Source organism: Varroa jacobsoni, unplaced genomic scaffold, assembly GCF_002532875.2.
Source record: "Varroa jacobsoni isolate VJ856 unplaced genomic scaffold, vjacob_1.0 contig00061, whole genome shotgun sequence".
NCBI lineage: Eukaryota > Metazoa > Arthropoda > Arachnida > Mesostigmata > Varroidae > Varroa > Varroa jacobsoni.
The window spans coordinates 22,662-41,623 of NW_019214403.1; the positions used below are offsets into that span (position 1 = coordinate 22,662).

The following is an 18,962-nucleotide window of genomic DNA, read 5'->3' on the forward strand; positions in this document are numbered from 1 at the left end:
TCCTAGTAGTCGAGTCCTTGATGCTATACCGAAAAGAATTCAATCTCCGATTTTGCATACATCTAAAGGAAAGCTGGAGACATCAAAGAAAAAGCTTTTTACAAACAAGTCGTTGAAACGGAACTAGACCGATGTTGAAATATATTTCAGGGCATCGTTTCAAAACGAGAGAGGAAGAACTCAAAGGAGTTCAATGTTGGTATACAATGATTGACGATACGTGAATCCATCATTGTACATCGAAAGAGATGGGGTGAGTCGACTAAGAACGAGCGGACTCCTTACATACTAGCCAACAAAATGTTCATTATTCAAATAGATTTTGCCGACTTGTTTTCGAAGTGCTTGTTATCAGCAGCTACAACGGCGCATGTTGTACAATTCTTTTAACAACCTCACGAATATGACTGGTCGGCAAATGGAAACTCCTCTACCTCACTCGATAAATCTATTCTCCATAGATTCGTTAAATAAAACATCTACAAATAGATGTATATTTGCAGATGGCTTAACTATATAAGCCACAAAAGCTCCAAAATGGAAATTGCCAAATCAGTTTCTACGGTGAAGAAAGTTGGAAGTGTCACTAAAGACAATCTGTCGAATTATTATTTTCAGTTTCATTCGGAATCTATTAAGTCAGAGTCTATTTGTTAAGCGAACAAATAGACTGTGTTGGTCTTTGATTTGATCGGAGTAGATGTTTCGAGTTTACGTCTGCTAATGGCGTCAACGATCGGTTCAAACGGTTGCATTCTAGATGTGCTCATGCCTAATTTCGAACCTAGACCACTTCGCCTGCACCTGAACTGATTAGGCAAATGTATTACCACTATTTCGGTCAAAGTCGTTTCATTTCACAGAGATCGTAGAAGTTAGAAACAACAGATTTCTGGGTTATATGGTCCAGTACCTTTTCTAGATGATTCTGACAGGAGTATCGTTCTGATTGATCAAACGAGGATATGCGTTTACAGAAGCAACTTTTTCCTCCTCCACCAGTTTAGGTTACCTGAGGTGATGTTGTGATTTAGGTTCGAACCGGGGGACAGACAGGCAGACTTCCTTTCGTGCTGAGAGCCAGCCAGCCAGCCAGCCGTCTGTCTGATGGAATTATGCCCAACGGCAATACTGGATGTAAAGCTCGAAACATAAAAACATAAAGGTAAAAATTTAAGTGGTAGCAAATCGAGGCAATTTAATATCTATAATTAATCAGGCTATATTTTTTAGCTGAAGAATGGAAGACCGAATAACTTCTCATTAGCGTCGAAGATCTGTCCCTTCTATTGTTGCCCACCACACTGTAGCGAATTCTAAGGCTCAATTACCTTACGTATACGCCTCTGAAGTTTTGTATGTAGAAAGCAGTCGGATGAAGCCCGAACCAATTATCTAGATTGTAACCGTTGTCTATAATACAAGCATGTTATTGGTTTAAAAAAACGAAGAGACGTATGTCTGTGAAAAGCCAAGATGGATTCTTCCTATAGTTTAGAAACAAAAAAAAACCCACATTTTTCGTAAATTATAACACAAACTCTCTGAATAGTCGTTTGGTTTAATTTTTCGAAAAAAAGACGTTCCATATAGGGCCCAGCCGATACCATGTTCATATCACGAGGCATGTATAAATAACTGTATCAGTTTAAAATAAAGACCTTTGACAAGCAAAGCGTACCCACATGGTCGTGGGTACCGACAAACAACGACTACATGACTACTGCAATAGATAGCAGACAATGTTAATCATAATATTACATAACGTTTCAATATTCAAATGCATGGTGGGAACAAAACAAATAGAAATCTCTATTACAAAACTTGCTTTGTTCACAGTGCAAAGTCTGAACGCTGAGTTTGGCGGCTACATTAAGCTCGAGCTTATAGGAATTCAGTTTTCGAAAACGTTCTATAAATACTTAGTCAAATGTATTTTCCCTGGCTGTTTCCTTAATAGAAGGCAAATTTCCTGAACAAAAAAACGTTGTTTTGTTATATTTATTTGCTTTGGCTTATATGAAAGGCTTATCACTCGAGTAGATCAGTCGATGCTGGCTAAAAAATATAAGTAATTTTTGTGTTTCTCGGGTGCAATTAGTGATCGTTTCCAGAGCTTATTTACTATCTGCTTGTGTAAAGAGTTACGACATTACAATAGACACCCAAAACACTTTTACCGTAAACCCTTTACTGTAATCTTCTTACAGCATAGAAACATATGTACGAGTCACTAGTTGGGAGAACGGAAGGAAAAGCCCATTGCTCTGTTTTGGAGCATTGTAGAATATTTCCAGACCCTGATCGCTAGTGTCAACTTCTTCCTAGCTAAGTTCTAAGTTTATTTAAGTTTTTATTTATTTAAGAGTATTTAAGAGCTCGAACTATGAATGACTGTTTCCATTTGATGAAAGATCACTTCACAGCTCCCCTCGCCTTGCTCATGTTTCGTTTCTATTCGCAAAACAATGTGTTCGGTAAACATTGTATAAATCGTAGTCATTCATTCCGGCAAGGCTCGACTGAACGCGCTAAAAAACAAACGTCCATACTACAGGCATATTTGCATATTAAGATTATCTCATCGACACTATCACTACGTCTTATTTATGAACACGTTTCGAAGCAGCAAATGTAAGAGGCGTATGCGCAGACTTCTAGTTTTAAGTCTGCATATACGCTCTATCTAATCTATAAAGCTGCCTTTTACTGGGCATAGACGGTAAATTAAATCAACGCAGCCAGATTATCTTATATTTAACAATAACAAAAGTACGAGTACTTGCCCAATGTGAAGTGAACCCTGGTTTGACATTGCGTCCGGTCCATGTCAATTCTAAGCATGATTTGCATTGGTCTGTTTATCAGACATGTATAGTTTTTTGTACTTAATTCAGCCCATGCAGGTTAATGTGCCATACCCTGCACAAGCTAGCAACTCGGGATGTTGAAACCATTTTGGTGAAACCATCCAAAGGTCACGCAACCTTCGGTTGCAGTTCGTCGTCTAGATAAACAGTGAGTAAAACTTGTTATTTGTAGACTGTTCGTCTTGATAGTGTATCCAACGCACCTTGCATAGCGTCGGACATATGTACCAGTTACATTCTAGTTTTCAACTTCCTGAGCTTAGTAATTTTTCTGGGGGTGTGTTGGGTGGCAAGTTCTTTGATGCAAATGAAGTACTAGTACAGGAGGGTATTTGACCTCAAAGACCGCTGTTCAATAACCTAAATTTCAGTTAGTTCTTCAAGTCACGCCAAACTTATCGATTACCATGTATATGTATCCCATAGTGACACTGCGGCGTTGATGACTATCGACCATGTCGATGATTTTTACATGGAAAATATCGGGTTCAATCACGGCCAAAAATCATAAAGGCTTTCTAAGATTGCTATCCGCCTATTTACAAGAATTTACGAATATATTTACAAGGAATACACAGTGAAACAGTTTCAGTTTGATCTAGTAAGTCGAATCGCTTGAAGAAACCATGTAAAAAGGCAGTTTACCCGACTAGAACCTGAGGCTGATATACGTCATTCTTCCACGTCGTTTGCTATCTCCATTATTCCAATAGATGAACCTCATACACTATAACAGTATACGATGTTTTCCTAACAATGTAAAAAGAAGTTGAGTGCCATAGAGTAAGACCAGACCACCGAAAATAATAGCATTAAACACACGAAGTACAATGTGATTGAACGCATTCACGCGAGCGTAGAAAGGTGCAGCCTTAAAATCGAGTTCGGCTAAAGCTGGGTTTAGCTCTGTGCTTGTACTGTACTCCCTAACACAAAATTATATTTCAGAACACGAATTCATTGAGAAAGGATACAGAGTGCGACAAAAAAGCAGTCAAAACCTGGCCAAATAGGAGATACCGCGTTCTTTCTTGCAGAAACCTGTTGCCTCAAACGGCGCTTGGAGGCACCTGAAATATAAACATGGACGGTTCAGAAAACGCGGGCATTACGAACGGTGTGACGAAATGACAGAAATGTATGCAAAGAAATTCCTTTTTACAATGTATATGATGGCAAATATGTGTCGTTCATTTTTTTTTTCAATTTATCAATTGTTACTTTTTCCCTATATGCGATAAAGAAGTAGAAGGACTCGCCGGAGTTTACTTCGATAGCAGCTTTACTGGTTGAAAATAGGTTAGCGCTACAGCGTCCAATCATCACCTCTACGCGTTTTTGTGTCAGGAAATTATATTATTATTGTTTTTACTATTTAACGAAACGTCGTGTATAAAGCTAAGATAGTTATTTTCGGATCTCGATTTTCCCGTCACAATGTTTAAGTTATCTGTTCAAAGGTGTAGATAAACCCAGCGCAATTTGATAAGAGATTGCCTGCAATTTCTAACCTAACCTGCACAATTTATCCGATTAAAGCGTACAGTCTTTTAGATAGCCTTTAAGATACGTATTTTTACAACAGCGGAATAGCTATTATAAACGGTATACGCACGACGGAATACGATCAGAAATATAATGTCCTATCTACATGGATTAAGTACTATCGTTTTTCATTGTCCCGAAGCCGATTCAGAAACAGGATTTTAGTATAGTCAGAAATAGCAATAATTTTCTATTTTGGCATCAGTTATATTTTATGTAATTGTCAATAGCTTCTCTAATTGTTGCCCGAAGCTATGTGCAACTTTTTCAAAATTGTTATTCTAAGAAAAAAAATAAAAGCTTTAAACACGGCCGTATTTTTTTGTGGTAAAAAATTTTATCAGTCTGGGTCTAACCCATAGACATTCTACTCAAACAAATTCGTGGGGCGAAATTCGTCCTAGGAACAATCCACTGGTCCTGTAAATTGACGGGTCAAAAAAAAATGGTCCAGGATATTAAAGGAAGACTACCGTCGAAACAAGCCTTGACAGGCCGATATATTCTAAACGTTCCTGTCTCTATCAGAGGAGTGAGCTGCTGTGTCAAAATTCCAGGACCATAAAAAATTATGTTATCATCTCTCTGGTGAATTGTCTAACCCATTTAGTCTGAATCGAATCGTGGACATCTAGCAAAAATACATGACGATTTCTTTCTGACGCTTACGCGGTCAGACGATTGTTTGCAAGAAACGATAAAAATAAATCCATGGATACACTCTTATGATTTTCAGATCCGACTTTAACGCACCATCAAGTTATGCAACATATCAAACTTCCGTGTTCTTTAGTATTAAAATCCATGTAACAGAAAACTAGCATGGTGGAAGAAGTTGACGAACAAGCCCATGAAAATTCGTCTGCTAATTTCACTTGGTTACTCATGATATTGTTGTGTCTGCATCCGCTTCTCGCTGCTTGTTGTACTGTCCGGATGTCACGTCCACGAGGCCGGCCCGGAACTCAGAGGCCGTAACGTAGCAATCTGATGCTACTCCAGCACTGCCTCAGAGGTTATTGTTCCTGTTGATGTTTTTAGCAGTCGCGGTTCATTGCGGAAATAGTTGATTTAAAGCTCTAGGGACAAGCGCGATTATGGTCCATCCTCGCGTATGGCACGTAACGTAGCCGGCAGGACCTGTTTCTGTGAGCCTTCACCTCTAGCAACAGGACGCTGAACGTCAAAATTACCAATACCGTAGCACGTCCCACTGGTTCGCCTGGGGTACGGCGTTGTGAATTGGAAAGCGCATTTTGCGCGTTGCATATATGAAGTGGAAGAAGATGAGGTAACTGAACTAGCGCATGGGCGGACGTGAACAGGGCCTGCGAACCTCAAAAACGTAACTATATTATCCTACTTTAATGTATGGCTACTGCAGGGGCAGGCAGAAGTTAGTTGGCTTGAGCAAGCGCCAACAATTTGAGTTGACTTTTACCAAAGGTGTAAGTATATGCACATGTACTCACCAAGTAAATAAAATATCCCCTTCTTTTCGTATGGGTTATGCCCATTAGTAAGCTGCTACGAAAATATCCTGAATGATTCAAGTCTAACAGCCGCTGAGTATAAGTCGTATTAATACGCGTGTCTGTTAAATCAGGAAGAACCCAAACGTCTATTTAGAGATGGGCCTTTAGTAAAATATATTTATGCTTTATGGTTATGTTCTTGTTGTTTGTTATTATTTTCAATTACTTTATAGAATATTTCAAGTCAAATCTAGATAAGTGATACACAGAATTAGATATCATCTTTAATATACGTTTCAGTTTAATTTTCAAGATTTGCTAAACTTGCGAATAAATGCCAAGCATGCAACTTGTCAATCCCGCTAATCAGTACTTAATTTTTTGATAACCCGTTTGGTGTTTACAATCACAATATGATCAGAAGAACCATACATATACGATTTGTAATTGTCTCTCTATTCCTGAGAGTATGACCTGAAGAATGTAGAGAGAATTTGTAGGTCGACATATACCGTAGCAGACGAGGCCGTTTGAAGCGGAAACGGTGGGCGTCTGAATAATCTAACTGCTTTATTTGGTCCTTTCTGTGGCTGGAAACAACTGCACAGATTAAATAATTAAGAGATTAGACGGTTTAGATTATTCAACAGTAAGGGAGTATCCTTCAGTGGAAGTCTGTTGCAGTCGTGCGAAAAGAACCGTGTTACTCCGACCGTCGTTTGCTAGATGAGCCTAAGGTGCAGGCCCATCAGCGTACTCGAAGCGTTTCAAAGCCAAACTGGAATATACCGCTACCAGAGGGCGACAGTTGCCGGACCAGATCGAATGGGCACAGCGAACCTCACTGTACGAGTCAATGCTTTTCAGATCATCTAAGAGATATTCTTAATAAAAATATTGACTCTAATAGAACATGGCCTATATAAGGAAGAACAATTTTGTAAAAATAATTGTAAAGTATGAGCCGTTGCCAGCTCTTGGGTTCTAAAATGCTGAGTTCTAAAATTCCAATAGGTATTTATTTAAATCCTTCGTTTAAAATCCAGCTTTGGACATAGGTCATAAATCGTTCGTTCTCTAAGGTAAATCGTTGTGTCTATCGACCTTTTTGAAGATTTTTTCTCACAAATGCGAAACATCTCCATGGAAGGTAGAAACATCAAAACGTATCCTTCAAATTTTACCTTAGCCCGCAAAACACGTGCATACAAATTTCTGCAGATTGTCGGCATAGATGCGCCAGTATAATTCCTAAAAGGTACGCTTTGGCGTTGGGAATCATCAAGACTTTGTAATGTTAATAAAGGCCCACTAGGACAGTGTGCATCTATTTATATGGGCCTGTTTGCTATGCCTGCCGATTTAGAAAAATAGAACCAGCGAACTGATACAGACTGCAAAGCATAACTAAACCCCTGCTAGTTCGGAAGCGGATAGCGTACAAAGGACACTGACTACGATAAGTACTCAGTCTCTAACCCACGGCCTAGCCCTTCACAACACATATAGTGAACGGGCAGCAAAAGCAAGGCGATCTGACAGCGGTTCTAATTGAGAACGTCGGGTCCACGGATGTGCTAGCCATCTCGCTAACTAAATGCGTTTCGCACAAAGATCGAAGTCTAAATTTTATGCTTCGCAGACCATGATGCGGGAGAGTGTGCGTAACTCTGAGGAAGAAAAATAATCGAGATAAATGTTCGAATTGTACATAACAACACAATTAAAGGAATCAACTCCTGCATAGTAAATTCGATCGCTTTAGAATGATTCAATTTTCACATCTTGGCCATAGAAATCGATTATAAAATGGACCCCACAGCTGATCCTCCTTCGATTCTGGCCAATGAATGATTGAAAGCTCAGTCTCGAAGTGTGTCTATTATTAGTAGCAAACCATGAATCACACCGGGATTTCAAATGGCCTGAAACAGACAGGCTATAGACTGAGAGATATGACCGGTGAAGGTTATAGGCCCTCGTTGGCGTGCGCAAGCTGGCCTGAGAACACGTTTTTCATTCACTGACCCCAACATTCATGCAGTCCAAAGTCACTTTCTTAACGTGTCTTGCCTACTCATCACGCGAAGTGAGATGGCATATTTATTAATAATTATAACATAAAATAACGATCAGCATTAAGTAGGTAAACGTCAGTTAAATTTATAGACAGACAAGTAAGTAACTTCTGACATGAATTTTCACCACGGACTAATACAGCATCATAAAGCGGCAACAACAGCAGCAGTCGCTGAGGCTGAACGGCTAACTTTGAGTTCCGGTCGTAATGTTCCGACTGATTCGAAATACACGATTTCTTGTTTGTGAAGGTATTTTTGCATATCCACACCCATAAATAAATTTGTTTTAGAACTAGAAATGACTGCGGGGGTTGCTAGAAATTTGTTATCTGGGTATTTATTCAGATTGTTGCCACCGCGGATGCATTTACGTTGTCTCTGGCAGGTCACGACGCTGTTCGAGGCTATTGCGAGAGGACATATAAGTAGAGAGCAGGTGCGCGTTGAAGAGCAGACACAGGGGCTGGTAAGCAGGGACTAGCGTAGCCCAGGTAACGCTGATTTACATATTCAAAACTGCACCAGAAGGAGCAACATTTTTGTTTCGGGTGAGGCGAAACTGGCTGGACAAAACGCCGCACAATCGGATGACTAATAACAAGGGGCAGGTGGTGAAATTGCATTGTAAACAGAGATCTGCGGCTCGCAAAAAAAGCATTGCACTTACGGTAGTCTGAACTTACTACTCTACTTCCTCCGGCCGTACAATGTAACTTGGGTTTGGTATTATCAATATGCAACCGATACAAAACTCTCTAAGGAATCGTGTGGCGATTTACCTGTCTTCTGCTCACTGGGGGTGTCGTCAGGGCCGTTTGTTGCAGCAGTCTTTCAGAAATGCTTCGTACTTGTTCAGGCGCTTCTTGTGTAGTCTGTCAATTGAGACACAGTGTGAGATGTACAACAGATTATTTTCTATTTGTATTGGAGCTTCGATAGGAATAGTAAATGTTCACGACGACAATAACTCTGCGTGTGGAGCACAGCCTACTCCTGCCCGGAAGTTTTTCCTACCGACACAAACTAAATAGAAACGATTTGAACGACGAAATATGGAGTTAGGTATCGTGATAGGATTTAGACTAACAGTCAACGTAGGTGTAGTGGCTCACCTGGACCTATTGATTAATTTCCAATAATTGACCCGAAATTATGTTGTTCCTAGATCTAATAAAGTGAACTTTCAGTAAAACTCTGCTTGTTACAGTGAGAAATATTTATTTCAGTAACCTAATTAAATATATTTAGTGCATTATAATGTTTGTTATCTACGAGTGGTTTATTTTTCCCGATTGCATCCCGTAATCTACTCCTCTCTATTTGGAAGTGTAATTTTTCATCTGCAATAAAAACTGTGTGCTTTTGAGAGATTTATAGAGCGAATTGAGTTCGGACCTGGCCTTCCTTCCTTTCCCTGCTAAGGTTCTGCGCGTCGTCCTGCGCCGTCTGTTCCATCTGTTAAGTTCTAGCTAGACCCTACTCTCAAGTATCTAGCAATCTTCTTTGCCCTGACAGACCTTGCTATCATTGTTGAATTTATTCACTGTTGTTTAATCGGAAATGGATCAAAGAAGCGTTGCGGTTTGAGGCTTCGCTGTTCACATAATTGCTTCAATGTTATTACCAAGCAAGCTGGCTTCGTGTATCGTCCATTCGTTATAGCGCCGAGAAAACAAATTGCCATATGGCTCAAGAAGCCCTGTTTTGTTGGATAGGATAGGCTAGAATGCTACGTCGGTCCGGGCTGGAAAAGCCCTTCTTCTTTGTCTTCCAATTGGCATCTGTGTAATTTTTACTATAATGCCTTTTATCGTAAAGCCTTTCGCTTTTGAAGGTCCAGCGAAGTTTGTTCGACTTTTTTTTTAACTAGGGCAACGCTGAGACGCGAAAAAGCAGTAGCCTCACGGCTCCTCTTGCAAAGTGCACTCATGTGCCGAAAGAGGCCGCTAAATCGTTCACGTCTAATTCTTTGATTCTTCAAAAGGTGCCCTTGAATATATGCAATATGATGCGGTTTAAGAAGTAAGCCAACACGGGATCTTAGCTAGCATCGACCTTCGAATCATTCACAAATAGAACTCAAAGCGATATATTCTGATACTTCTGAGCCATATATATATATATATATCCGGATAGACAATTAAGTTACACTACATGGCATAATATAATATTGGGCAAAAAGGTGGGCTAGAGGCACAATAGCAGCCCTTTGTAATTTTATGGAATAACGCAGCCTGACTAATAATCGCGGCCTTGGATACTTGTAAAATGCATAGATGTACCGCCATCTATATGACACAGTGCCGCTATTCGCCGCCATACCAGCACATCAGAGACTCAAGCTAATCTATGACTGTGTCAGGAACACTTAAAATGATATTTTTGTTTATCAAAAGTTCTTAAACCTGACTAGTGCCACTTCTGTGATGTCATGCCATCGGTGTCTCGGAATTGTCATCGATAACTTCGGAAATCATGAAGCAAAGTATGCAAGAGGGAAACTTGGTGTGTAAGCTTAACCAAAATCAGAATGCGTTATCCTACGACAATTGAAGTCAAGTCGTTTATATAAACTAAATACGAAATGTGGCACCGTTCAGATTACCCCCTAAATTCGTCTACTTATTGGGTGGTCCAAGTCCTTTTCTTCCACTGAGGATCGGTGGAGGGAACAATCATTTACGGTACGATCTGTTACAGGGGATGATTCGTTTCATGACCAGACCACGTTAATTAATGTTGAAACCTCCTGTCAATATGGTGTCTGTCGGCAAAACTTTTTGCACCAACAACTGAAGGTTAACTTCGTCTGATATGTCCGCCGAAGAGTTGCATACAGAACTGCCTATTAATCGTAGAACGCAAGCAATGTTCAAAAGTGTATTGCAAATCCTGGATAGTTCTTGCATAGAAGTGAATAGTCCGTCTTTGCAGTTCTGCAGCTATATTTTTCAAAGCTGCCGTAACTAGTGATGGCTACGGCTAGAGGGTAGTTTAGGCTATCGTATCCAATACCATAGCTTAAGATCTATGAGGATTTACCTGCTTCAGTGCTCCCAGCCTTTTTTTCTTATCCGTTTCCATTTCGATTACCAGCTTGCTAGCAGCATACGCGCCCTGTTGTCGTTATCAGTTCAATGTATCCGTCCTATCTAGATTGCAGTTCTAATGTGCTGAGGTTTGAGATTATTTCCCAGCAGCACCTATACGGAGATTTGGTCTGTTCTGCAGATACCTAAAGCCTAGAGGATCTCTAAGGGTTAGCATATGATCGTTCGAGGAACAAGTTGCTTCTAAGGCAAAGAGGTGTAAAGCATATTACTTTAGATTATCCTTTTGCCTTCGAGACGAAACAGGCGAAATTGTTTGCCACTTTTCTAAATTTCTTACCATCTTACGTGATAGGCGAAGCACTGGTACGGCCATTATCTAGCACCTTCCGTGACTGCTTAACAGTAGATGGGACTTCTATGGAATGGCCGACACCATGAGATTGGCGGGTTAGCTCAGCCCTTAAGGAATCCCTCCAGCTAGAAATCCTGCCTCTCGACTTGTCGCATGTGCCAGTTTGCATGTAACGGTAAGGAAAGCAAATGGCGAACGTGCTCGAATACATGCCGACGTTCCGCTACATGTGGCGGCGCTACTTGTATCGAGGTGGTCTTTGTATTACCTGAGGTCTGTGCAGTTAACAATGTGAGAACAAGAAACAGAAGGACAAGTTCAGCGTCCAGAGGTATGAAATTAAGGGCAAAATTTCGAAAATAACGCTGTGCTGGCGATTAGGGATTAGATAGGTTCGAGAATTTGAAATCAGAGTAATCGCCTGCTTAAGAGCGGGTCGCTTCGGATGTTTGTGGAAAGGCTGCTGAAAAACTCAAAAGTTCGCAGATGCATGGTAAGAGTTGACGGTATTCAATATTGCAGGCGGGACCGAATGCACCGAAGCCGAAAATGGAACAATGTTGAACGGTACGATGAGTAGAAGAACAGGGTAGTTAATAATTGGTTCTGCTATTGACGTGTTCTAGGCAGGGAAAGCGGTCAATGCCGGAGCAATCTACCTGCAACAAAGCGAAAAACGGGGCGGTTTTCATGCATACGTTACTCTATTGACGTCAAAGAAAATTCTGGATGCAGAAAGCTGCGCGGTCACACAATACACGGTATCGGTAAATATGATAAACCGTCTGTCTTTTCGTTGCAAACAAATATTTCTTTTTTTTTTTTAGTTTAAAAATGATTCAGGCTCTACTATATATAACAACAAAAATCCAAATGGCAATTATTTTGCTTATAAAATACTTAGAAATGATCCGTACTTTATAGAAAAAAGGCAAGGAACTTGTTCAGTAGCAATAGGCATACGTTACGCGATAAACAAACACCTGCGCGTGCAGATCTATTACCTTGCTTTTGAAAAAAATTGGCTTTAAGTATCTCCTGCATCGCAGCCTGTTGTTTCAAGCGAGCATTCAGCTTTTATGATCAACCTGAGAAAGTTCCTCGAGTGCGGCTTAGCGTTCGTGTTTTCTGCTGATTAGTATTTCCATATTTTTTTTAACCCGTTCCCGATACTTTATACGTCTGCCTATAAGTTGCCGTTCTTATATATTTCTGCTAGAGGATTGTTCCGATGAACGTATGCTGTTGTGTGTACGTTACTGTGTTCCCAGCTGAAAGCGTCTGTTTTGGCTTAGCTGCAAAGGCCCTGTGAAGGGTTCGTAATACGAGTGGAAGACTGAATCTGGTTGAGCTGCAGCGACACCACACAACACCTGCTCTTAACGTGCAGAAAAAACATAGACGATGCAAACAACAACCGGCGGGAATTTTGCTGAAATTTAACGCAATAGGCGCCACTGTCAATTCACATCAGGGGCACAGCGAGCAAACAACTAAACAGAGGTACAGTCCCTTCTATGATAAGACTATCCGGGTTTATATGTAGACGTATATATGTGGCACAAACAAAATAGGTTAGATAGCTTCTTGTAGGCTGCGGTGAAGATGCGTAATCACCTTCGTCGGTCGAATCTATTACATTCATCTTAAGATATGGAGGATAAGCTTATACCCTACCAACGTAAGGTAAAGAGAACTTAGCTTGTTCTTTTTGCCCTTATCCTAGAAAATACTCGAACCAAAATCGCACCCGTTACATGGAGTCCAGACGGGCACGGATAGTACTGTATGTAACTTGAATGAAAACTAGATCCTTACATGATAATGAGAATGAAATTAAGTGACATTTCATTGAAATTAGATATTACAACCTGTGACGATCACATAAAACTAAATAGTTTCAATCATCCACACTATCATAGACAATGGAGATCGCTGTTTCGTTAACTGTGAGCTATAGATGACTAGACAACAATACGACACTTAATATAGAAAAAAGTAAGGTGCTACTCAAGCCTATCACGTTGGTCAACCATATATTTATATATAAGGCGTAGTTTCAGTCATAGCTAACCGCGTCACAGAGCACTGTATGATACAAATGGCTAAAAAAAAAATAACAAAAGATAAACAACGATCTGGACACTTGAAGATACGAAGCAGTTTCTGCTTTGGAATCACATTATTGTAGGGGATATGCACATATACAAGACTTTTCTAACTTGATCGAAAACTCTGAACCGATGTCACACCGTCGGTATTTCAGGGTAGAATTATGGAATGGAGCGATAGTGAGTGGGAAGGATTTTTTTGCCTCTTCTTTGGAAAGCTCTTCGTTCAGATATTCGTCAGGTCCCAGCTGGCTGTCGAGGGCAAATAAGCATCTAGGAGCAAAAAGAGAGGAAGGAACAGAGAAACGTCTCATATATCGACCCTAAGAGAAATACAGAATAGGATTTAGTTTGTTTTGTTATTTTAGCTTCTCCATGGTCGTACGTACATGTTTATATTTATTGCCTCCTGTCGCCTATATGAATTTAAAATTCTAATACATAGCAAGTGAACCTTTAAAGTTAATGTTTCAGTCCAAGTTGAATTATACGCAGCTTTTTTTTTATAGTGTCTAGAATGAGAAGCCTTCTCTCACAGTACATTGACCTTTGCTAGTCAACCTATAAAATATAAAAAAGCACTTCACATTTCACTGCCAGCATAATGTAGGCAGGCCTCCGCCTGCGCCGTTATGACAGTTCTATGTAGGCCCCGAAACGAAAGGGCTTGCAGGATCAGGTACCAAAGAACAACTGTAGACGTTTATCCTTACCAGTCTCTTTCCTGCTGGTCCTAAGCCGGCTTTATGTAAACCGCCAAAATGTGACTTTTACGTATTGAGCAAACCATGGCTAGGGCACCGTAGATAGGAGTCGCTTAGAATTGTTCGCACTAGAATGAGGCGTACTTACGCGAAAAGCATATGTGGAAGGCAAACGGACGACGGGTATAGCTTTATCTACTGACAAGTCAGCCACGTTTGTAACTCCATATTTACGTAGCCAAGTCTCATGACTGCCTTTCCCGACACTTTCTTTAATAAGCAAAACTTTCAAAATCCGCGTCTCATAGTCGATTTTTAGTCATATACTTCTTTAATCCTTTGACCGTTAAAGGTCTTACTACTGCGATTGTCAGCTTTAGAGTTCCGTTGTACTGTGATTATATTCTCAACTCAAAGAAAGCTGAAAGCTTCCAGCCCATTAAATATGTGTACCTTTGATTTGCTTTGCTTAAATGCTAACAAGTTTTTGCCAATTAATTAGTAGTTCAGTGTGTTTTACACTTCGGTCCTAATTATTAGTAGGCCGTTTTGATTCGCGAGCCTATATGCCGATGTATTCGCAGAGACGTAGAACTATCGCACTTTGACACGGAATAAGATTAGGTAAAACAAGGCTTAGCTTGCTGGTATCGAGAAATCGTATAAGGACCCACTGATCTTCGTGGTTCCAGCTGGGTCGATTACTTACAATTTTTGCCGATCACTACTGAAAACTTTACGATGATTCCATTTTAGTCCAGTCAAATAGCACGCCTTAACTACACTTCGGTGTGTTATTGCGAAAGGGACAATAACCACTAACTTGAACAACCTAGAATGTTTCATGAGCTATTGGATAGCACAGCATTACTCCGAATCAAGCTTTTATGACTCGTATTTATGTTAACCTCGTTATGCGGTATATATATTGCTTACTCTGTCCGTTTGGCGGCGATTCTCATTGACACTATAGTCCGCTATTGAAATTTAATGAAGCTTGAAGTGCATGTACCCTTGAAATAGCTCATGATGCAGTAGTACCGACGTCATCACATAAAACGAGTCAATAACCTCCACGTCACTTTGGGGCTGAATTGAGTTTTGTGGGGTGCAAACTTTTTTTGATGCTATGCATCGCACAGTCGAGGCGTTTCGAATGTCGTGGGGTCTTTCATATTGCTCTGCCGGTTTGATCGGTACCCTAGTAGACTCGCCGTAAACGTCTTAAGGAATAAGGTGGACATCTGCTCTAATAAGTTGCGGGACGACATTCGTGAACAAAAAACGTTTAGGGAGTAAAGTCTAGATCAGGCTGATACATCACAGACACTCATATTGAACGAAATTTAGAGTACAAATCGGTATTAATATGATCAGCATTGTAATGTTAAACAGCAGAATCGTATCATAAAAAGCGTATGCTGGAAACGACTACAGTTTCGGGTGAAAAGATGTTATTAGATAAATGAACAAGAGGAGCGTTACTGAATGGCAAGGGTCAAGACGAATGCAATAGAATATACCCTAGTAGAACAGATGAAGCAATCTCTCTTCATTACAAAAACACCGATAAACTTGAATTGAAATTGAAGACGCTAGTAAAGGAAGAGCCCTAATAGTATCCAATTGATTGGCGCATAATAAATAGGCTCTCACATAATAATTTTATTTCAAGACTTCAATTTTTATCGATTTAAAGGCTGTAATACCCAGGCCTTACTCGATCTGACGCTTATAAACGTTTGTGAAGTTGCGTCCCATATGCGATGTTAATGACTTGGCGTGCATTGAAAACCATCCAGAACTGTCGTTAAAACCAACCTCCCCGTTAACCCATCGTCATGATTGTAGCACCCATTAGGGCGTTTGAAGCCATGAAATTGCCGATAAAAAAAAAGACCAGTTTACATTCGGATTCGATCTGCTGTCTATGAAAAAAATGACTCGTAATAATGGTGCACAATTTATATTCACTGTTGCAAGCCCAACCCGTAACGCAGCCTCTTATTCCATTATAATTTTATGTAGTCCACCGAGAACGCTTATGAACTAGATATATAGGCGTTGGAACGAGTTGGATTGTGCCTGATGTAAACACCAGCTTCTTTGTGTGTCTTTAGCCGACTTCTTTGAAAAGTGTGCTTAGTGTTGCCTTCTATGCTACGTGTAACACCCATTAAAATTGTCTATTTAGTTCAATCAGTTATACTGGTGTACTTACGCCTACTCCAATTGTGGGCGTACGTATAATGCTGATGTATTGAAAATAACTTCCAAACAAAGTAATGACTAAACAATTTAACGTGACGATTTGTTGTACTCATATAGTAGGTCTTCGTTGACTTTTGGAGAAAGTCGCTTTCTGAGAAAGAGTTTATATTCTGAAATTTTAAACGTTTTTAATCAACAAGCCGAATTTGAAGACTTTGGTAAACAGCAAAAGTAGGTTACCTTTAAAGGCTCTCAGAGATATCGGTGTAAGGTATTTTTCAGAAGCACTTTTATTGAAGTTCTTCACAGAGACAAGATTGTCGGCGGCTGCTTATACAGGAACCGAGCATGATTGGACATAATCTTTCCGATATCTACAAAGACTTGGCTAGATGAAGCTTGCATATAAGTTGGCCTTTGCCAGGGTCCTGTGTGCTACAGCCGCCATATATCTGTTATTGCGGAGGTAAGGTGAAATCATAAACCTAGCTGGGTCCTTTGTATCAACTAACTGCTGGCTAGGTACCTTGCTAGGGTGTACTTAATGATACATTGGCCACAGCAACCCGTCCTGCTCGGATACCATGTACTTGAAAACTGAGACGACGCTTGCGGCCCAGACGTAATGACTCCGATGCCGTGTCATAGAGCTAAGAATCTCGCCTGATATGATACTGTGGTACCATTAAATAGGTAAAAGCTTCAAGTTTCACGGTCGATACTGGCGTTAAGCATTGGTTCAGACTGTGGTTGACGCTGCAGTCCATTTCTACCCGCGGTGCCATTCGGGCAGGGCGTGTAGTTATCGCAGAGGGTATTGTAATCTACGGTAATATACGGAACCCGTGGACTCTTATCTCTTGTCAATTAAAGCAGAGACGCTTGGTGGCCCTGAATCCCTGTCTCTGACGTTTTCCACAAATCATGAAATAGACTACAGAATGCGTGTGGGAAATTTAACCCGGATGACTACTTAAGTACGTTCGAGCGTCTTTCACTAGCCATTTAACTTTAGTCCCGTAATCGAAACGATGCCAACCTTTAGCTTCAGCGAATCTAAGTGTAGCTTTTGCTGCAGCAGGGTACTGGGGCGTAAGGCTTGCCTTTTATGCGCATTCTTGAGCTGCCCATTTTCTCGGCGAATCGAGTACTCATGTAGCGTTACAATAAAGCCATACCACGAATCTTCACCTGTGTACGCTAACCTCACTTCAGTCACGGAATTCATTTCAGGACGTTTGTGTCTCATAATTGTTTGTGTTGAAAGGCAATTGCAGATGCGCTGATTGATCTATTTGACATCATATAAAGATATTTTCTTTATATATCACTGTCGTAATGTGCTTAAGTATATATGTTTCTATATAATGTTTAAGGTGACAATGTTCGTACGTTTTTTCTGGGGACTCGGTACTAGAATGCGCACTCACGAAGGAATAACGATAAACATCAACACGCTAAAAGGTAGTTTTTATGGCTAGTTTTCTGTGACTTACAGTTTTACTTGATCGCAGCGATACTCACTTCGAAAACGATAATACTGCATTGGGACAAACTTGATCTACATGCTGAACTCCAATCAGGCTATACTCCACGAAAAATAATCTGTGGCCTATTTTGAACATCATCGCAGGATGCGTTTTAATGTACGTCTGTAGCTGAAACATCGGGACTAGCTATTTAGTAGCGATATAAATATTGAAAAGGGGACGGAACAGTTTTTTTGTAAGAAAAAAGACATCAAGATCTTAATAAGACTGTGATATGTACTCCTTGAATGAGTGCATTCGATGATGTCATAAACCAAGAAATCAAGCACGATGATAAGATTGTTTCAATGCTAACATAGTTGTCTATTTACATATCATTGTGACGGATGTCGACTGGTAAACACGTCGAACAAAGACAATGCTTACTGGCGTGAAAATTCGTATCGTCCGCCAGGGACCATTTGACGTCGAAGCGTTACCGTTTATGATAATTCTATTACCACGATACTTCGAAACTCTTGAGCATAACTTACTCGATTATTGGGTATTCAGTGAAAGATGTGTAGAAATACTAAGATACAAAAAGTTCAAGCCATTTTTCATAATTGGGCCAATAATAATTCACAGCTATAATGTTTTAATAGTAAATTTGACCTTAATTTACACTTAAGTAGGACTTACTCTTCTACCACTTTTGCGTTCAAACCACAAACATTTTTGTTCGGTTAAAGAACTGTTTTAATATTAGATGTTCTAGACAAACGTCATAATGGTTAGTAGTGCTTCCAGGCAAATGCTTTGATAAGCTTTCTGTTGTGCGGAGCCATTGTTTCCCATCACGAACAGCGGTTAGTAGAGGAGGCCGTCAAAAAAGCTATCTAGTTTCTGATTAAATATAGACTCCCGCGTAATTAGTATGTTTTCAAGTTTCAGAGAAAAATCGCGATAGTAAAAAGCCTGTGGACTGAGGAAGGACACTGGATGATACAGGCGAATAGAGTGTTCCTACTTTATACAATAACATATGGTGACATTCACGAATAAGGAACACCAGACGTTCCTTAAGTTAC

At 40.2% G+C, this 18,962-nt stretch overlaps 1 long non-coding RNA gene across 1 annotated transcript; it reads left to right on the forward strand.

Moving 5' to 3' along the window:
* Positions 1–2,720: 2,720 nt before the first annotated feature.
* Positions 2,721–6,181, forward strand: LOC111270706 (uncharacterized). Its single transcript, XR_002686423.2, has 3 exons — positions 2,721–3,018; positions 3,819–4,008; positions 5,152–6,181. It is a non-coding gene; the product is annotated as an uncharacterized LOC111270706 (long non-coding RNA).
* Positions 6,182–18,962: the final 12,781 nt, after the last annotated feature.